Source organism: Miniopterus schreibersii (assembly GCF_964146895.1).
Source record: "Miniopterus schreibersii genome assembly, chromosome: 4".
Classification (NCBI taxonomy): domain Eukaryota; kingdom Metazoa; phylum Chordata; class Mammalia; order Chiroptera; family Miniopteridae; genus Miniopterus; species Miniopterus schreibersii.
The window spans coordinates 57,881,701-57,901,998 of record NC_138105.1 but is presented as its reverse complement, the minus strand read 5'-3'; the positions used below and the strand labels follow the sequence as shown (position 1 = coordinate 57,901,998).

At 36.0% G+C, this 20,298-nt stretch overlaps 1 protein-coding gene across 2 annotated transcripts in view; it reads right to left on the bottom strand.

Annotated features, from left to right (window-relative positions):
* GALNTL6 (polypeptide N-acetylgalactosaminyltransferase like 6) overlaps window positions 1-20,298 on the bottom strand; it is a 762,501-nt gene that overhangs the window by 312,070 nt on the left and 430,133 nt on the right. The gene's annotated exons all lie outside the window — the stretch shown is intronic.

Genomic DNA, 20,298 nt, shown 5'->3' with positions numbered 1-20,298 from the left:
TTTAAACCCAAAGAGAACAGCCAAACTTTTCAGCTCTGGCCAGGTAGTTCAGTTGTTAGAGCATTGCTCCAATATGCCAAGGCTCTGTGTTTGAACCCTGGTCAGGGCACATACAAGAAACAACCAATGAGAGCATAAATAAGTGAAACAACAAATTGATTTACAATAGTTTCCCCTTATCCACAGAGGATATGTTTCAAGACCTACCAAACCCTTCATACACTATGTATTTTCCTATACATACATACCTATGATAAAGTTTAATTTATAAATTAGGAACAGTTAGAAATGAATAACAATAAAATGAAATAGAACAACTATAACAATAAACTACTCAGTTATGTGAATGTGGCCTCACTCTCAAAATATCTTAGGGTACTGTACTCACCTTTCTTTTTTTAAATTTATTTTTATTGTTGAAAGTATTACAGATGTCCCCCTCCCCCACCCATTGATCCCCTCCACTGGGTGTCCACCCCTGACCCCTCCAGGCTTTCTCCACACTATTGTCAGTGTCCATAGGTCATGTATATATGCATCTAAGAATATTTCTCACTTAGCATAAAAAAATACATTTGCTTTGTGAACTCCAAAGCCATTGTTCTTTTAATAATAAGAATCTTGGGCTATAGGACTTAATTATTTAGCTATAAAATTCTGAATATAATAATTTCAGATACTAAAAAAAAGATTCTTTAAATATCTAGCTCAAGAAATAACATTTGGTTAAAAATGCATGAAAGATATAACTGGCCATTGGTGACCAATTTCATTAAATGAGCTGTGACTTAACTGAAAAAAAAAACAAAACATGTGTCTATGGAGTTCCCAAGGGCTAAATTATTCAATGGAAATTTATTTCTACTAGAATATCATAATGAAAAATAACTAGGCTAAATTAGTAAAATTCATGCTTATGCACAACTCATTTATTCAATAATCATTTATCTCTTTAGAAAAATATTTATATTGTAAGATCATTTAATATAGATTATAAGACTTAGTTCAGTTTTCATTTCTATTTATACTCCTGATTTATCAGTATATTATTCAAACTCTTACACATTTGAATTTCTCCTTACATTCCTGCATGTATTGACTACCTTAACTTGTGCACAAAGCAGCTACATTTTCACCTTGTAAGTATCAATATTACCAATTTCCTAGTATGGTTATTCGAAAATACTCAGTTCTGTGGCTTTTTTTGTACCTGATAGTATGCATAAAGGGTTGGGGAAAGAGTTTGTACCCTGAGTTCAGCAGAAGTTGGCTTCAGATGGCACTATATTCTACCCAACAATAGTGTTCTTACCACCAAATTACTGTTAGAGAGTGAGATTGTCACGGTATCCTATGGAGTCATCACAAACATACATAAAAATAAAAACATTCCCCATGCTTGTTTTTCTTGAATTTGGTATTTAATTTTAAGTCATATTTAGGTTGTGAAAATCAACACATTTGAAATTTAAAGATCAAATGGACAAAAAGAAAAATTCCTTGATCTTAACATTTTTATTAATTTCAGGATATAAATTCCTTCTCTGAAACAAAACAACTTAAAAAATTTAAACTATCGAAGATTCTACTTTTATCAACATGTGAATTTTGGGGAGACTTTAAGAAACAAAATATCAAAATGTTTACATCTACCTAATAAATCGGTGGTTCAATTTAATATTGATTCTAAAAACAGAGTTAGAGCTCTATTATTAAAAATTAGATCTATATTATTAAAAAATGTAAGTCCAAATGCAGTTATAATCTCTATAAAATTATAAAAAGTATTAGAAAAAAACATAGGAGAAAAGAAAGTTTTATAATCTTAAGTACAGAAAGTCTTCTTAAGTAAAAGCCCCAAACCAGACACCATAAATCCTTGCTAATCAAGTGTGAACTGTACACCAGCAGCTGGCACATCTCCTGGGAACTTATTAGAAATATTGAGTCTCAGGCTTCATCCCAGGATCTGTGCTTTAACAAAAACCCTATGTGGTTCGCATGCAGTCAGCATTCTTCCCAGCTCTGTGTGTGCTTTAGCATCTCCTGGAGGACTATGCTCCAGTGTCAGCCCAAGTCAATTGAACATGAATCCTTGAGTGTGGTGGCCCTGCCTGCAGTCTTTTTGTAAACACTCCACCATGATCCTAATCAGTAGCATGAATTGAGAACCACTGTTCTTAAGGAAAACAGGAGTAATTAACTCTTTAATGCTCAAACAAAGTTAAAAAGATGAAGGTAGATTCACAGAGAATATTTGTAATGTGTATTATAACAAAGAGCATATTTTCCGGAAAAGGAATCCAAATTAATGTTGAAAAGACTCACAACCCAATCGACATAACCAGGCACTGAATGTGATTAGAACCTTCACTGAAGACTAATACAAATCCCTAAAAATTTTCTAGCAGATGCTTAACCTTACTAATGATGGGGAGCCTCTCACTCAAACTTTAAATAGCAGTGATTTACTGTATCTTCTCTATCTTCTAAAATGAAAAGAATTATTGACATTCTTTGTAGAGAAGGGTGTGAGAAAGTGGGGACTCTCATAATATCAGTGGAAGTATAATTAAATTTGCCTTTAGAAAGGCAAATGGACTAACATCAAAACTTTAACTGTGCAGATTATTTGTAACGGTAATTTCACCTCTTGGTATCTTTACCATAAGGAAGAGGCACACAAGTATGTATGTATCTGCGGAGAAAAGTTAGAGGCAGACTATATGTTCATCACTGCTTGAATGTTAATTATGGCAAAACTTAACTGTGGGAAACCATTCAATAGTTAAGAGAATGGGGTTTAAGTCTACTTAATTACACAGAAAGGTATTTATGACAAGTTGCTGAGTTAAAAAAGCAATTTATGCATTTTTTTCTTTTTTTGCATTCTTTTTGTTAAAAATGTTACCTATAAATGAAAAACCGGCAGAATGCCCAATCCAGCTCTTGAAATTGGTGTTTTTTTAAGGGTAAAATGTAAAAGGGTGGGCCAGAGTACCTTCACTTTTAGCATTTATACTTTGGTATTTCTTTTTCTATCCTGCCTGCGATACTTTTTTACTTAAAAATACGTAGACAATACATTTGTTGTTTTGTTTTGTTTTTAAATATGTCTTTATTGATTTCAGAGAGGAAGTGAGGAGAGAGAGAGATAGAAACATCAATGATGAGAGAGAGTCATTGATGGGCTGCCTCCTGCACACCCCGGCATGTGACCTGACCAGGAATTGAACCCTGATCTCCTGCATCCTAGGTTGATGCTCAACCTCGGAGCCATGGTAGCTGGACAATACATAGACACTATTGCTTAAAGAATTGGTTACTCAGAATTAGCTTGTGTACATTATTGTAAAGGGAACATGTTGGAAGTAAAGAAGGAAAACTGGCAACGTTTTGTCATTTTTGTTTGTTTTGTAGTGGACAGTTAAAAAATAGCCTATACAACTATGTAAACTAGAGTTTCCTTTAGAAATTAGACTAAAATATTTAAATACTTTAATATTATAGATATTTCCTGATTCATCTTATATTATTGACAATGAACAGAAAAGTTTAAGTGCTACAAGGCCTATGTTAGTCAATAGAGAGTGTCTTGGAGAGACTACAGCTAGCAAGTTCAAATTGCATTACAGTGAAATGTGGTAAGAGTATTGGAAAAATCTAGGGGAGAAAAATCATTTCTGTAACCTCCTTTATGCTTCTTACCAGCCCTGCGATCTACTCCCACAATGTCCAATTTAATAGAAGTACAAAAATGAAAACATCAGCCGTTGCCAGGGACTGGGCTTTGGGAGAGAGAATTGACTACAAGGAGGTACAAAGAAACTTTCTGATGTGATGAAAATAGTCCATATTTTGATTTAGATGATGGTTATGATTGTATTTATCAAAAGTCATAGAACTGTATACCTAAAAACAGGGAATTTCATTGCAATAAACTTGGGTTTTAAAATAAAACTTGCATCAATAACAAAGAAAACAAAACATTTACCTAGTAGTCCAATATCTACTTAGAGAGTCAGTTGAAATAACCCAAGAGAACAGAACATTAAAATTTTATATTATAAAGTTTTATTTTGAAGAGTCTGCATAAATCCTCATCATCTTTAACATTTATGTATATATGAGAAGGTGCAGAGATCTTTAAAATTCCTTCCTATTCACAGATACACTATTCTTTGATGCTAGTCTCTGGAAACACTTCACAAACTTGGTCTAAACCTGAACAAGAATATGAATAAAATATATTGTGTTGTTTTTAAATTTTGTTCTTCGACTGTGTTAGATGGGCAGTATGAATATTTATTATTTATTTGTTTGTTTGTTTGTTTGTTTGTTTATTTATTTTTTAAGTCCTCAACCAAGGATACTTTTTCCATTGCCTTTCAGAGAGATTGGAAGGGAGAGAGAGAGAGAAACATCGACGTGAGACAGACACATCAATTGGTTGCCTCCTGCACGCGCCTCAACCAGGGCCCGGATCGAGCCTGCAACTGAGGTACTTGCCCTGGGCTGGAAGTGAACCAGGACCCTTCAGTCCACAGGCTGACACTCTAACCGCTGAGCCAGATTGGCCAGGGCAATGGGCAGTATGAACTCTGAATGGGATGTTATAGATTTGAAGACAGTCACTGGACTTTGATTTTCGTTTATGTTTATAGAGACTAAAATTGCATTTTCCTGGATAATAGAGCCTCAAGTATAACTAAAATGTAATTTAAACTGTAGATTACTGCAATGTTTATATAACTGAAATTAAACCACATACCATGTACAAGGAAGTTTAGCTTAAAACCATTTGTTAACAGTGACAATGCGCATTCTTATGAAAATCGTATTAATATAATTGTCCTGCCTTTCACTCTAAAATAAAGAAGCAGATTCTTCCCCCAGAAGCTACATTTCATTATGTAAATGTGCAGTGACCTCCCCCAATACCATATGCCACCTCAATTGGTAAAGGTTTTGTACTTATAGATGCTATGTTTATCTTTTACAAAATGTATTGTTAAAATCAAAGAGCTTCATAAATATAAATATTTCTCCAGGGAAGCAGTAAGGTACAGCCATAATTCTTTTGTTCCTTCGTTGATGCTGACACATTCAAAACCAAAAACAAAACCACACACAACGTAGGTTCTAGAACTTATTCATCATACTTTAGAATTAATTTTACTTGGGATCCTCAATAGATTAATACAACACTCATTTTTCCCCCTGTTCTCTAGGGCTGACACACAAAGTCATTGTTTCTAAGGCAACAGAACTAGCCCCAGCCCAAGTGGCTGTTAAACTCCTGTAACCCGCACTGCACAGGGGCTCTTTACTGCTAGAACATCAAACCAATTTCAGAAGCAAGGCCACTTGAGAATGACGGATTAGCTTCTGGGAAGGTTGACTTAGCACAGTGGGGAGCTGGCTTAAACAGTAAGAGGCAGAGCAGAAATATAGATTCCCTGAATGAAAAGTTATTTTTCTATCAGCATCGTGAAGAAGAGAAAAATCTACAGGGTCACAGCCATTAGCACTTGCCATTTTTATTGCTAAGTTTAATAAAAAATGTCATCTAAAGATCAGATCACATCATTAGTTCTAGAGAAAAGACAGGAAAAATGTGAGATTGTTTTCAGGATGAAATAAGAAATGATATGAAGAAACCTAAGAGTTACTCATAAACTTTTCACACAGTGTTGCAGGCATAGGAAAAAAAATCAATGAATCAATGCATATATATATATATATATATATATATATATATATATACACACACATATATCTATATGTATATATATGTATATATAGAATACTCTGACTGACTTTGTAATTATAATGTATTCTCCACCACCACTCCCAGATATTTCTTCTTTAGGGAGGTACTTGTGACCTATAGAGAATAGTATAGGATCATTTTTTTGAAGCGCAAGCTGGATTTGTTCAAGAAGAATATTTTCAAAATAAATGAACATCCAAAGGGGCGGTATCTCTATTCTGGCATAATAGAGCACTGGCCCCAGGAGTCAGCATGTGATAGGTCCGAATCTGAAGCTCAGTTCTGTGACTATGGGTATCAGATAGAATTTGAGTTGTGGTGCTGTCATGATGGTGTTGTGGCCAGGGATGCACCCACAACCCCTGCATCCCAACTTCTGCACACACCTCTTACCCATATGAGGCAATGGACTCCAAATGGGAAACATGTTACAAAGGTGGCAAGAACCAAATAAACCATCAATATTCACTAATGTATGGCTTTCCTATAAATGCTAAACTGTACGTTTAAAAATGGTAAAGATGGTAAATTTTATGTTAAGTGTATTTTACCACAATTTTAAAAATAGCTTTAAAAACTTGCATTGAAATATTTATAAGGTCCTGAGTCTGAAATAAAGCCTTTTACTTTTAACACATTTGAATCTAAAGGGCTCAGTTTTGCAAAACAAATTTTGTTGAATTTAGCAGCAGTGGTATGTGTGAAGGAAATGGAAAAGAAAGATTTAGGAGAGATCTGATCCCAGATGGCAGTTCCTGAACAGGTTTACTTATGCGGACCCAGAAGGCAAGAAGACACAATCATGGGCGCTCCAGTAACCTTCAGGAGAAATAAATCTTGTTGTTTTGTCAGTATTGTATCCCTCCAACTAGCATAGTTGCTGGAATATTGCCCAGCCTTAGTAAAAAGTTAAATAAATAAATGAATACATTTGTTTTCCAGTAAAACACAGCTCTGTTAATGGCCTGTGGCCTTACTAATTTGATCCTATTAAAAATTCTCCTTATCATGAATGGAGATGAAAGTGTAAGTGATTCAATGTCTGTGAGACTCGGTTTCACCATTCATGACCCTGCCACCACCTCTTAAGGTTGTGACATTATATATGTGTGTATGTATGTGTTTGGGTGTACATATGTATTTATATACACATATATTTAAAACATATATTTTAAATAATGCCTTACTTAGCACATTCTATGTGATTAATAAATAGTAAGTACTATTATTTCTACATTTTTGTTATCATAATGTTTATTTTAAACAATATGATACAGGTTTTGTCTCATTCTTCGGTTAGCTTGTTATGAAAAATTTTGGTCCTTCTACTGCTCAATATACAGGGTTGGGGAAAAGTAGGTTTACAGTTGTTCATATGGAAAATAACACAATAATTAATAAATAATAATACAAGAATAAACTCTGTTTCACATACTCACAATTGCAAACCTACTTTTGCCACACCCTGTGTAGTCTACAGGTATATTCTTGAAGCAAAACAAATCCAGGAACAAAGCTTAATTATGAACCTGTCTGAGTTAATACAAGTCAATACATACATTGATTCATCAATTTCTTCATTTATCCAGCCACTATCCTTTTATCAAAGGCATTCTGTGTGCTGAGCACTATGCTAGTGCATAAGAAGGCCTTGCTTCCAGGAATTTGAACCCAGAACGTAAGCACTTGAGCAAATGATTTGGTAAAAGGCACAACTTTAAGCTCTACGACAAGGAAAAGGGCAAAGTTTTGGGATGCGTCCCACTCCAGGCTTGTTTAGGACCTCATTGCACAGGCTCCAGAAATCCACACAAGGTTTTTAAGCTGGGATACCATAGCACTATAGTGATTAATTAGGAAGACAATTTATTTCCAAGTGGAAAATGAATTGGAGGGAGGAGAGGTTGGGAGAGTTTAATTTCTCTCCTCCGGCACAACAGTTAGCAACAGCAGGGTTCACTTACTTTCTCACACCCACATATCTTTACCTCTTTCCTTCACAGCTCTTGTGAATAGTGTGGTAAATTACCAAGTGGTGAGCGAAAGGCAACGTGCTAGCTTTGGGCACTCTGAACTGTTGCAGCTATGTCATATAACCTAGTTGTGCCTTAGTTACTCCCCCAGTTATGCATTTAGTAATGAATGTGTTGTCCATTCAACACATTTCTTAGAAGAAAAATTATTATAAGTCACATTACCAATATGCAAGAACTTTAAAAAATATGGACTGGAGGAGTAAAGTATTGAGGACAGAAATGTAAGTTTAGTAAATATATATCATACATATTGTATAGAACACACAGGCATATATAAATGTCTAGTCTCCCTCTGTTACTCTACATTTACTGATAAAAGTATTGGGAAAAATCTGGAATATCTTTTCACAAGTATCATTCATGATTCAGTTGGCATAAATCAAAATCCCGGGAAGCAGAAAAAAGAAAATCTAGAATCCCTTGAGTAGTAAAAAACAGATGGCTAGTTAGATTTCACAGATCTCTACGTATATGTGATTGGGAATTTATTTCTTCACACACACAATTCAACAGTTTTGTTTTACTTCCACACTATACATATGGTAAGGCTCAAATGTTTGAAGACTAAGGTCTATAATGTTAGAGAAGCAAAAGTACCCTGACTTCATTTAAAATACCAGCACATTTTAAAAAATAACTAAAAAATTCCCTGGGTAGAAAAGATCCAAGATGGTGGTGGACTGAGTGGGAGCCACACTCACACTCTCCCGGGACCAATCTGGATTTACAACTAAAACACAGAAAAACCATCCTGAAAACCACCCTGAAAACCAACGGAAGCCGAGCTGGAGAGCACCCGCATAACCCAGGAGGAAAAGCGGAGACGCACAGACTGGTAGGAAGTGCGGACGCCAGAGGGCTGCTGGGCCCCAAGGGCAGCAGCTGAAGGCCCGGAGGGAGGGCTCAGCTGGGGGGCTCCCACTGAGGGCTCTGGGGCCTAAACCCCAGGCTGGGCTCCCCAGCCCAGGGCACCAGAACTGAGAAGGGTGTCCACATAACCTCTGGCTGTGAAAAGCAGCCGGGCTTCTGCCTGCCAGGGACAGACGACTGGAACTGCAGGCACCCTCTCAAAGGGCCAACACACAACATTTTGTGTACAGCCACTCACCTTGGGCTCCGGCGGGGGGGGGGGTGGAGTGGACTGGAGCTGTGTGGGGAGACTCTGGGGACAGTCATTCCCCCAGACTGAGGGGGACATCTTTCTTGGGAGGTGAACTTTTGGCTTTTGCCTGAGGAGAGAAGCAATTGCCCCACCCTGCTGGAGAGCCTCTCGCCCTGCCCAGAGGGGTTTCTACAGCCTGAGGCTTGTTAAGAGACTGATAACAACCAGCCGTCCCACCCTGTGGAGCTTCTACAGCCTGAGGCCCATTAAGAGGATCAGATTAACAAGTCTGCAGACTGAGGCAGACCTCAGGGTGCTTTGACTCTTTGCCTGATCTGTTTTGGGACCTGGGCCTTAGGAAAGTGGACTTTGGTGTGCATCTCGGTCCTGTCCAAATGCACCCAGCCCCAGCAGTGGAGACCTCAAGCCTGGGGGTTGTTGATAGCCCCAAACAGCATACTCAGGGCCAGTCACAAACTGCATCTGACATTGGCCTATACCAGAGACCCTCCAAAAAGACTGAGAATCCTAGCAGACTTACCTAACATTTAGCCAAAATGGGGAGACCAAAAAACAAGCCCCAAATCAAAGAACAAGAGAAGTCTCCAGGAAAAGAGCCAAATGAAACAGAAAAAAGCAGAAATAAATGATATAGAGACTAAAAAAATAAGACAAAAGATCAATGAAACCAAGAGCTGATTCTTTGAAAAGATAAACTAGATTGATCAACCTTTAGTCAGATTCATAAAGAAACAACGAGAGAGGACCCAAATAAACAAAATCAGAGACAAAAGAAGTGAAATAACAACTGACTCAACAAAGAAAATAAATGGGACTACATCAAAATAAAAAGCTTCTGCACAGCAAAGGAAACCATCAACAAAACGAAAAAGGAGCCCACTGTATGGGAGAACATATTTGCCAAGGACATATTAGATAAAGGGTTAATATCCAAAATACATAAGGAACTTATACAACTTAACAAAAGGAATGCAAACAATCCAATTAAAAAATGGGCAATGGACATAAATAGACACTTCTCCAAAGAGGACAAACAAATGGCTAAGAGACATATGAAAAAATGCTCAATGTCGCTAATCATCAGAGAGATGCAAATTAAAACCACAATGAGGTATCACTTCACACCTGTCAGAATTGCTACCATCAACAAGTCAACGAACTACAAGTGCTGGCGAGGGTGTGGAGAAAGGGGAACCCTAGTGCACTGCTGGTGGGAATGCAGACTGGGGCAGCCACTATGGAAAGCACTATGGAGTTTCCTCAAAAGAGTAAAAATGGAACTGCCTTATGTCCCAATGATTCTACTTCTAGGAATATATCCTAAGGGACCCCAAACACCAATGGCAAAGAACTTATGCACCCCTATGTTCATAGCAGCACAGTTGACAATAGCTAAGATCTGGAAACAGCCCAAGTGCCCATCAGTAGATGAGGGGATAAAAAAGCTGTGGCATATTTACACCATGGAATACTATGCAGCTGTAAACAGGAAGGACCTTTTGGCCTTTGGCACAGCATGGAGGGAACTAGAGAATATTATGCTAAGTGAAATAAGCCAGTCAGAGAAGAACAAGTACCAAATGATCTCACTTATATGTGGAATATAATAAATGAAATAAACTGATGAACAAAGTGGATCTAGAGACATAGAAGCTTGGAACAAACTGAGGGATCTCAGAGGGAAGGTGGGGAGGGGGGTGTGGGTGGGGGTAGGTAATCAGGGAACTTGTATGTGTATGGGTATGGCCCATGGACGTGGACATTGATGTGGGGAGGGCCTGGGGGTGGGAGGGATGTGGGGTGGAGGGGTCAGTGGGGTTAAAAGGGGGACATCTGTAATGGTCTCAACAATAAAGATAAACATTAAAAAAAATTACATGTAAATGTATCTATATATTTACTAAGAGCTTTTCCATAGCTGCTGCAACATTTTTCATTCTCACTAGCAATATCTGAGGAGTTAAGCATACTTAATTACATATTTAAATATTCTGTTAAAATATTAAGGGGAAAACACCGTGTCAAAAAACATATTTTGATTTCTTTATCTGAATGATATTTATAATTATTAGTTTATATTAGGAAATAAAATAAAATAAAAAGACATGCATTTCTATTAATCCTCTTCTCCTGAGAAGAAGAGAGAGATAATATATATGTTTGAGAGGAGAAAAGAAGAATGTAAATTGTTCTTTTAAAAGTGACCCTTGTCATCCACTCACCTGTTCTGCTCCAAGGTGTAGCCCCCATTGAGCAGGCGCACCAGTGAGTCTGAATGAGGACTGCTGAAGATGGCAGAGATGGGTGTATTTATAGTGCGTGGGAAGTTTGGATTGGGAGAGTCAAAGAAGATGAAGAGAACGCTTGAAAATGGGAACCTAAATCACAGATTTGGAAACCAGAAGCCAGTGGTGTGTAGCAGCATAACATGACGATAGTACATTGTGCTGGAATTGAGTTCTGTGATCAAGAAGCCGGAGAGGACAGGAAGGGCAAGGAGGCATGGAAATGGATCTCTGTCTCTTTGAAATGTATCTAAATCTTTTAAAAAGCTAAATAAGGTCCTGGTCAGCTTTAAAACCCAGGAATGTCTTTGTTGAGGACCTGGGAACTAGCTCTTTAAAACAAAATAGATACAGAGATATAGAACCATGGGACAGACTGATGAATTTCAGAGGGAAGATGGGGGGTGGGGTGGGGGAGATTAAGCAAAGAATTTATATGCATATATGCATAACCCCTGGAGGTTGGGGTGGGTGTGGGCAGACGCTGGGTGGAGGGGATCAAGGGGGGGAAGGGGACATCTGTAATACTTTCAACAATAAAGATAAATTTAAAAAAATAAAAATAAATAAGGTAGAATCATCAAGGAAGACACAGCCCCTCTTTCCCAGCTCTGCAGCAGGGTAGAAGCCTAACTCTCTCCTACCTCCTATGAAAAAGATATGAAAAGTTGATGTATATTTTTTATAAAGCCAATTAGCTAACACTGATGGTCACCTCAATTACCAAGTAAATTTAAGATAAACATTGTGTAACAAATAGTGCTATCAAGTTCTCTTGAAAACTAGTTATTGTTTATCCTGAGAACCTGTATGTACTGGATTTTATCTCCTTGGCTAAGAGGTTAAGGTTTGTTTCTGTCTTTGAATCTCTTTCAAAAATTTCCTGTGCTACACATTACATTCTGGTTTAACGGTAATTCAATAGCCAAACTGTTTATTTCCCTTTTACCTTTGTGGAGAGATTTCTGGGCTATCTATTTATCCAACTATGAACTTTGAGCAAAAACTTATGGCATTAATGATCTCTCTCTTAAATTTTGCCACTGTCACTTCAAAATTATCTTTGGGAGATGTGCCTACCTCTCACCCATTGCTTTGTACTGTTCTCCTTCTGCTTACCATGGCTTGATAAGTTGTGGTTCACTTTACCTCATTGCTCTTTTCTGGTGTCTAAATGTAGCTATGGATAAAATCTTAATCATTTTCCTTGGTAAGGTCTACCGATAGCTTTTATATTTGTTCTCTTTATCTCTATTGCTGCCCTGCTGATCTTGATGGTCAATAATTTGTACCTCCTTCAAGTCTTATTTTTTCCTTCACGTTACCTCTCCAGCTCTAAACAAGTTCACTAGTACTTCCTAACCAACTGTTTTGCTGAGGCATTCCGTAAATGTCTGAAATGTGCAGTGGCACCTATTGCTCGCAAGTGATCACTTTGTGGTAGTTGTCGAGGTCTTTTGTTATCTTGGTTCCAATAGAGTTATAGGCTCTGATTTCCATTATTCTCTAAGACACAAGACCCTCAGTCTAGTCAGACTGTTTTAATTATTTATTTTTTAGAACTTTCCAATAAATTTTGTTTATTACTAATCTCAAATCATGTATAGATACAACAACAAAACCACCAGAAACACACAATCTATCACTAATAAACTGAATTTTAACCTCAGTAATTAGTTGAAATCTAATAATTTTTTAGAGCCCAAACTAGCTTCTTCTATGAAGCCATCCATGAATGTTGAAGCTTTCCAAGAACATTCTATGAAGCACTTCATGAGCCACTCCTTTCTTAACCTTTCCTGAATTTTATCTATGATGATTTATTATTATATAATAACACATTTAAAAAATGGATGTACTGAGATATATGTATCCTACTTTATATTGTCTAAAATAGTTCAGGAAGCTGGACTTTAATGGCATGGCTATTATTCAAATGCTTATTCTTTTTAATATTGTCAGTGAAAAAAAATCATCTAGAAAAAGAATTGGATTTTTGGCTACAATTAAAAGTAATTCATAGTTAAGTCTGTGAAAAATAGATGATCATCCTGGGTAATGCAATTTTACAGTGAAAAACAAAGTGTGACTCTGAAGCAATGAATTTATTTATCTATTTACTTTTTGGCAGAAATTTTAGGCTGTTTTAAAGATGAATTCTGACTGTCAGTATCACTGGAATAAATAGTGTTTTCATATTACTAATTTGAAGTTGCTTTAGTGATTGGCAGCACCACTGTGCATTTTGTGAGTGACTACGCAGGGACAATCATCTTGTCATCCCAGATCCAGGTATCGAGTGCATCCTGGTGTGGAGGTTGCAGTCCTTGGGAGTCATTTAACCCCTAGTTTCTGGTGGTGAGAAGACTAAAGGGGAGAAGACTGAGTTGATTTGCTCCCACTGGCTGGGACACAGTCAGTCTCCCCAGCACCTGGCTGCTGGCAAGGGGGTCAGGTGGGAGGATTCCTCAGCCAGTGGGTGCTAAGCACCAAGTTGTGGGGCAGGGACCCCAGAACCTGGGAGGATCTGCGCTTGTTTAGAAAGTATCTCCATGCCTGAAAGATATAAATAGCTAATTTAAAAACCACCAGGGACCGTGAAAGAAAGAAAAAAGTTTTGTATTTTAATTTTAAAAAGTGTTTTAAGGAGCCCTACATTTTTGTTTTGTGCTGAGTGGGACAAATGAGGTAGCTGGTTCTGCTTTTAGTCATTACTACTCAATGGTTAGCCCGGAGCCCACTGTGTTTTTGTTTTGTTTTGTTTTGTTTTGTTCTGTTGTTTGTTTTTTTACATCCCATTTGGATTGAATTCTAACTTGGTTGCTCTTATCCTTGGCTCTCAGTTAAGTACCTGATTACTTAATGGTAAGATTTTTAAAAATTACATAGAAGAGAAGTAATACAAAATTAAAAGCAAATGAAAACAAAACAACTGATAGGGCAGGGAAATATTCTGCAATAAGTAAATAGACATAAATTGGGATTATCACTCATAAAAAAGTTTGCTTAAACTGTGTTAGTTGTCACAGAGATGTTTATGTATGAACTAGAGAGAAGGTAGAATGTTCCTTAAATCTCTGGGAAAACATACATGTTGCGGAGGTTTTAAGAATCCATTTATGCTGACAATGTTAAAGAATTCTATTATATTGACTAAGAAAAAAGTAGACAGTCACAATGTCATAAGATAAATTAAACACCAGCTGTTGAAGTTACACTTTAGTTCCAATTTTCAGTCAATTCCCTATTCACTTGATAATTTTAGTGAAATAAAACAAGAATGCAATTTAATTTATCTGGTAGCATCTTTAAAAATTATATTTAAAATATTAAAGTAATCTATAAGGTTATTTGTCCTTATAGACAATTGACTCTTTAGAAATCTTGACGTGACTATAGTTTCAGTAGTTGCAAGAATTTTAGCAAGCAGGGTTCTGTGATACTTTGTAGTCCCCTGGCCAGATCAGAAAAAAATCACATGGCTTTTTAAGCCCCACACCTGCTAATGAAAGCTCAGAGAAAATTCTAGTGTTTAATTCTGTGTAGCACTCTTCCAGCTCTTTTGAGACAACCCAGGCAAATTGCTTTAAGCTTTTCATTTACTCTTGCATGACCCACTTTTTGCCACATGCTATATAGCTCCACACTGATCTAAAGAATGCATTAGCCACAGACAACTGCAATAAGTGGTTTTCACAAGAAACATTTAGAACTCTCACTGAAATATAATGAACTTTCTAAAACCTATCAAGGTCTTAATACCATTCCTGGGCTCTTCCAGTATTTCCACTCTACTGATGATTATTGGCACGATCTAAATACAAGCCAGTTCAAGTGGTTGATTCAGACAAACAAAAATCTTCCTGTATCTAAAATTGTGATGAATAATTATTTTTGTCATCTTAAAATTACATTCAGGTGATTCTTGTCTCTATCACACAGCAAGTATGATCGCAGATCTCTTGCCTTTCTATAACCATTGTTTACATTCAGAATGACTTCAGTAAATTGTATAACATCTTATATTTCTATGAAAAGCTGAACATTGTCATGACAATAAAAGTGTTTTTTATAAAATTGTCAATATTATTTCAAAGCTATCAAAATTTGTCTTATGCTCTCATTGTATATTTACCCTTAAAAAAGAAAAAATGTCATAAATACTCAGAGTGCAAGATTATCAACAAGAAGCTACTCAGTCTTTATAATTAAAATAATTTAAGAGTGCCTTAAATATTACTAATCTTCTGACATCTCTATGGCAGAACACTAATATCCTTATTTGCAAGCCTATGATTCAAAGAGTTAAAGTAATTTGTCAAAGAATGCAGAAAAAACAAATGATAGAGCAGGATGTAAAACTCATTTGCCTTATTAAAAACTAAGAAATGATGAATTAGATCAATTAATATTAATAAAAGTCCGATTGAATTTGAATGCTAAAGATGGAATTAAAATGCTTTAGGACCAGAGAGGGTAGGCAGATACGTTTTCCCTTTAGTATCTATATTAAATATTTTGCTAAAAAGAGATAAGAATTTCATATGTAGGTGATCTGAAGAGGGCTGAGGCTTTGAAGCTGATTTTTGGGAGGAGACACACATATCTTGGAGTGGGTGCCTGTGCTGGGAGGTTGGTTTTAATTCTGGAATATCAGTTAAGACAGGGGTGGGAGACAGTCCTAGAGGCTGGCTGCTGAGAATTTGCTGAAAGTTCTAGCTTTACGGAAGAATTTTACGTGGGAAAGCAAAACTTCCTTCTAGCTTCTCTAATCGAGTAATCTAAGGTATAAAACGAATTAGGGATTTTAATTTCACATTTATGCTGTCTCTTCTTCTTGACACAATACACATAGGAGAGAGAGAGAAAGAAGGCACAGGAGCAGGACCAGGAGGAGTAGGAGGGGAAGGGAAGGAGATCCTTGAATCCCATGATACAGGTGTATATTTTAGAAAGCTAATTAATTACTTATTGGAGGAAATATTTTGCAAGAAAAATGCTGTCAAAACATTCTATGATACCTCTCACACACACACACATCTCATTTATTTAAAAACTAACTATAGCTCAGTTGGTTAGAGCATTGTCCTGATACACCAAGGTTGTGGGTTCCATCCCCAGTCAGGGCACATACAAAAATCAAGCAATAAATAAATAAATAAATAAGTGGAACAACAAAAATCAATGTTCTCTCTCTCTTCCTCTCTCTCTCTAAATCAATAAAATAAAAATAAAAAATAAAAGCTAAATTGTAAACATCACATAGAATAGAAAGGAAAACAATATCATCAATAGGTTTATATTACTGATGATTATTTAGCAGTTTCATGATATAAAGTAGTATAGGAAAAAATTTAAGATCTATCAATCAATTAACACAGAAAAGGTTATTAAAAATATCTCAACTAAACCAGTAAATTGCAATACCAATTATATTTACAATCATTCAATTTAGAAATGCTATTGCTTTAGGTTAATGATGTTTCTAGGTAGAAGATAATTTTATCTTTCCATTTCTTTGTGGAAATGGAAACAGTCAGCACTTAAGAAATACTTGTTGAATTGAGTACCAGTTTTCTACATTAATATCCTCATACAATGTTGTTACGTGGCCATTATCCTTACAATTTTAAATATGGGTTCAAATCTTGCCTCCGCTGTTTGCAATACACAAACCCTTGGGCACACACTGAAAATATCTGAGGTGTGACCTGGCCAGGTGGTTCAGTTGGACAGAGCACCATCCAATGCACCAAAAGTTTGCAGGTTTGATTCTAGGCCAGGCACATACCTAGCTCGTGGGTTCGATCCCCAGTTGGGGCACATAGAGGGGCCAACCGATAGATGTTTCTTACATCAATGTTTCTCTATCTCTCCCTCTCTAAAAATCAATAAAAAAATGATATCCTTGGGTGAAGATTAAAAAAATATTTTAAAATATCTGAGGCACAATTTTCCAATTTACAAATTGAGAAGAAAAGAATATTTAGAATGCAGGGTTTCTATGATGATTAAATATTATTACATAATGTGTGTATAAGTGCCCATCATAGTACATGGAACAGAATCAGATTTGTATAAATCCTTATGAGGAACACAGTGAATCTTGAAGCAAAAAAAAAATAGTTTGCTTGAGAGTGAAAAAAGTCTCAAATTTCAAAACCACTTCCAATTCTAGAAACATTTCAGCTTCCAAAATATGACTTGGTTGTTCAGCAAATTCTTAAAATAAAAATTATGAAGTAGTTAACTTTTCTTCCTAGCTAGTCTGGTATATTTTTATAGTCTTTTTTTTTTTTTTTTTAATTTCCCCACATTGTCAGACCAGCAACTAAAACTGAATCCCAGAAATTATAGCAAGTTCAAATTCAATTTTCTCAAAGTGTTGGTCTATGAGTCAAAGATCAGAAAGTGTTTTTGCTCTTTTTGAACTGTGGAATGAAAAGATTTCTAGTAAAGAAATACCAGACCGCTGAATACTGTAGCTGATGCTACATGATACCTATAAGTTATTTAAATAATATGTGCAAGTTTAGTTTAAATTAATATTAACAATTAAAATCATATATGATTATAAAAAAAGTAAATCTTAGTAACAAACTAGAAGCTTGATTTTTTAGGGGGGGTTATTAACTAAAAATCTATGAACATTGAGTTCCAAGCTAAACTGTTGACAGAAATATCAATCCTACCACCTAATGGGCTGTTACGTCAAATCTGTGGAACATCACACTATAATGTCTCAGCCCCATTTGAAAAGCCTGAAACTGGTTCAAACACACTGAAAAGTTATAAGTGAAATAGGATAGAGAAAGTAAACTCTGTTTTGGGTTTGCCTCAGAATCATAACTTATTAAATCAGACATATACGTGCATTTACCTTATGTGTCCAAGACCAAGACACTGCAATGAGCTCTTAAAGTGAATACAAAACCTGGTTACATGGAAAGCAGTTTAAAACATACACTGACAGGAGAACATTGCATAAGCAACCTGTGCTATGAGGAGTAAGGGCTACTTCACAGAGGACATTCAGAATCACCATGAAGGTGTCATCATTCACTTGGCTAAGCAGGAATCTATAATTTTCTCCTAGGACATATCTACATATCTTTTATGGTCAACTAGCTGTCTTTCAAGCTTTCCCAAGTCAATAATGTAAATATAATTTACAGGAATTTTAAGCAGCTCAGTCAATGTGCTGGTGGCAGTCAAAATATTCCCCTTTTCCCTGTAAGCTAGGGTCATGTCCATAATCAGACATTCCATCAGAGGAAGGAAAAGGCTCTCTGTAGGAGCAAATTCTAAATGAGATGTGTTGCCAGCAAAATCTACTTTTTTAAAAATTTAATTTATTGGATGGCATTGGTTCACAAAACCATACAGGTTTCTAGTATACAACTCAAAAAACATCATCACACTGCATAGTGCACCCATCAGCTCAAGCAGTCTCTTTCCATCTCCATTCTCCACCCCCTTTGCTCACCTCTACCTTCCCCCACCCCCTTTCCCTCTGGCTATTACCACACTGTTGTATGCATCTTTGTGTAAAATCTACTTTGGATGCAAAAGAATCCCTGTTAAGATCTTATTATGATTTTTCCTTTACCCCTTATACAAAGAAATTACATTAAAATGACACCTAATTTAACTTGTATGTCATTGTTTTGATGCGTAATCCAAATTTGTAGTTATTTTGCATATAATTATACAGTAGCAAAAAGAAGGGTTAGGTAGCCATCAGAACTTCTGTAAAGTAACTAAAATAAAATAAAATAAAATAATAAAATAAAATAAAATAAAAAATAAAATAAATAAAATAAAATAAAATAATAAAACTTTTCTGTAGTGAAAAGTTTCCAGGAGCCACCACTATCAACATAATGGAGCACTGGCTCTGGTTTCTGGCGACATTTTATTGTAAAGTGAAGCGAAATATCTTTCCTTGTCAGGACAGCTTGTAAAAATCATAACTGGTGCATATGGATAAGACAGTGGTTGTGGGGGGGTATGTGATTCTTATTGAGTGGGAGATAGGGATTAGAAAGACGAAAGTGAGAGATGGTGAGGAAACTAATTGCCTTGAACATGAGAATGTCACATATATAAAGAGCAAAGGGCCTAATAATAGGACTAGACAAAATCATCACATTAAAATTCTGCTCAGCTTTCAGACTGGCCACAGCTCTCTTCTTACCACATGATGGCATGGAGTTTGATTAAAAACTGTCATGAAAGCCAAAAGAAAGATTTAAAACAACTTAAAGCAACAGCTTAAAGCAGCACTTAGTGACATAGTATTTTTACATAGCATTACATAGTTTACATAGTGCTTTTATATGAATATATAGATGTTATATCTAAATATAAACAGGAAGATTTAAAAAATCATAATGGTTTAAAAGAAAGAATCTTAGAGTTGACTGCCTGGGCTTGACCCCAGCTCCACTACTTATAACTATGACCTTGAGGACATTCTTAAACTTGTCTGAGTCTCAATTTCCTCAGTTATGCTTTACTTCTAAGATGGGCCCATTACAATTTTCATTATTAATAAATGAGATGATATGTAAGCAGAAAATCCTCAGGTAAATTATTAAAATCATTAGAATATGCTGGATATAAGCTAACTATAGGAAAATTAATGACTTGTTTGTATTTTAGAGAAAAATAATTAAGAAATTAAAAAATTAAAACCACACCATTTACAATAGCATCAAATCTAACAAAATAAGTGTAAAATTCTGCACCCAAAATTTTATGAATAAAGAAGATATAAACATAGATGAAACCATGTTTTATAAATTGGGAGATTTGGTATTATAAAGATATCAAGTCTCCCCAAATTGGTTTTGTAGAATTTGACAAGCTGACCCTAAAATATTTGAGTAGAAATTAAAATTGTTCATTTATACTTTTCTTTTTAAAAAATATATCTTTATTTGATTTCAGAAAGAGGAAAGGAGAGGGAGAAAGAGAGCGAAACATCAATGATGAGAGAGTCATTGATCGGCTGCCTCCTGCATGCCCCCTGCTGGGGATCGAGCTCGAAACTGTGGCCTGTGCCCTGACCAGTAATCG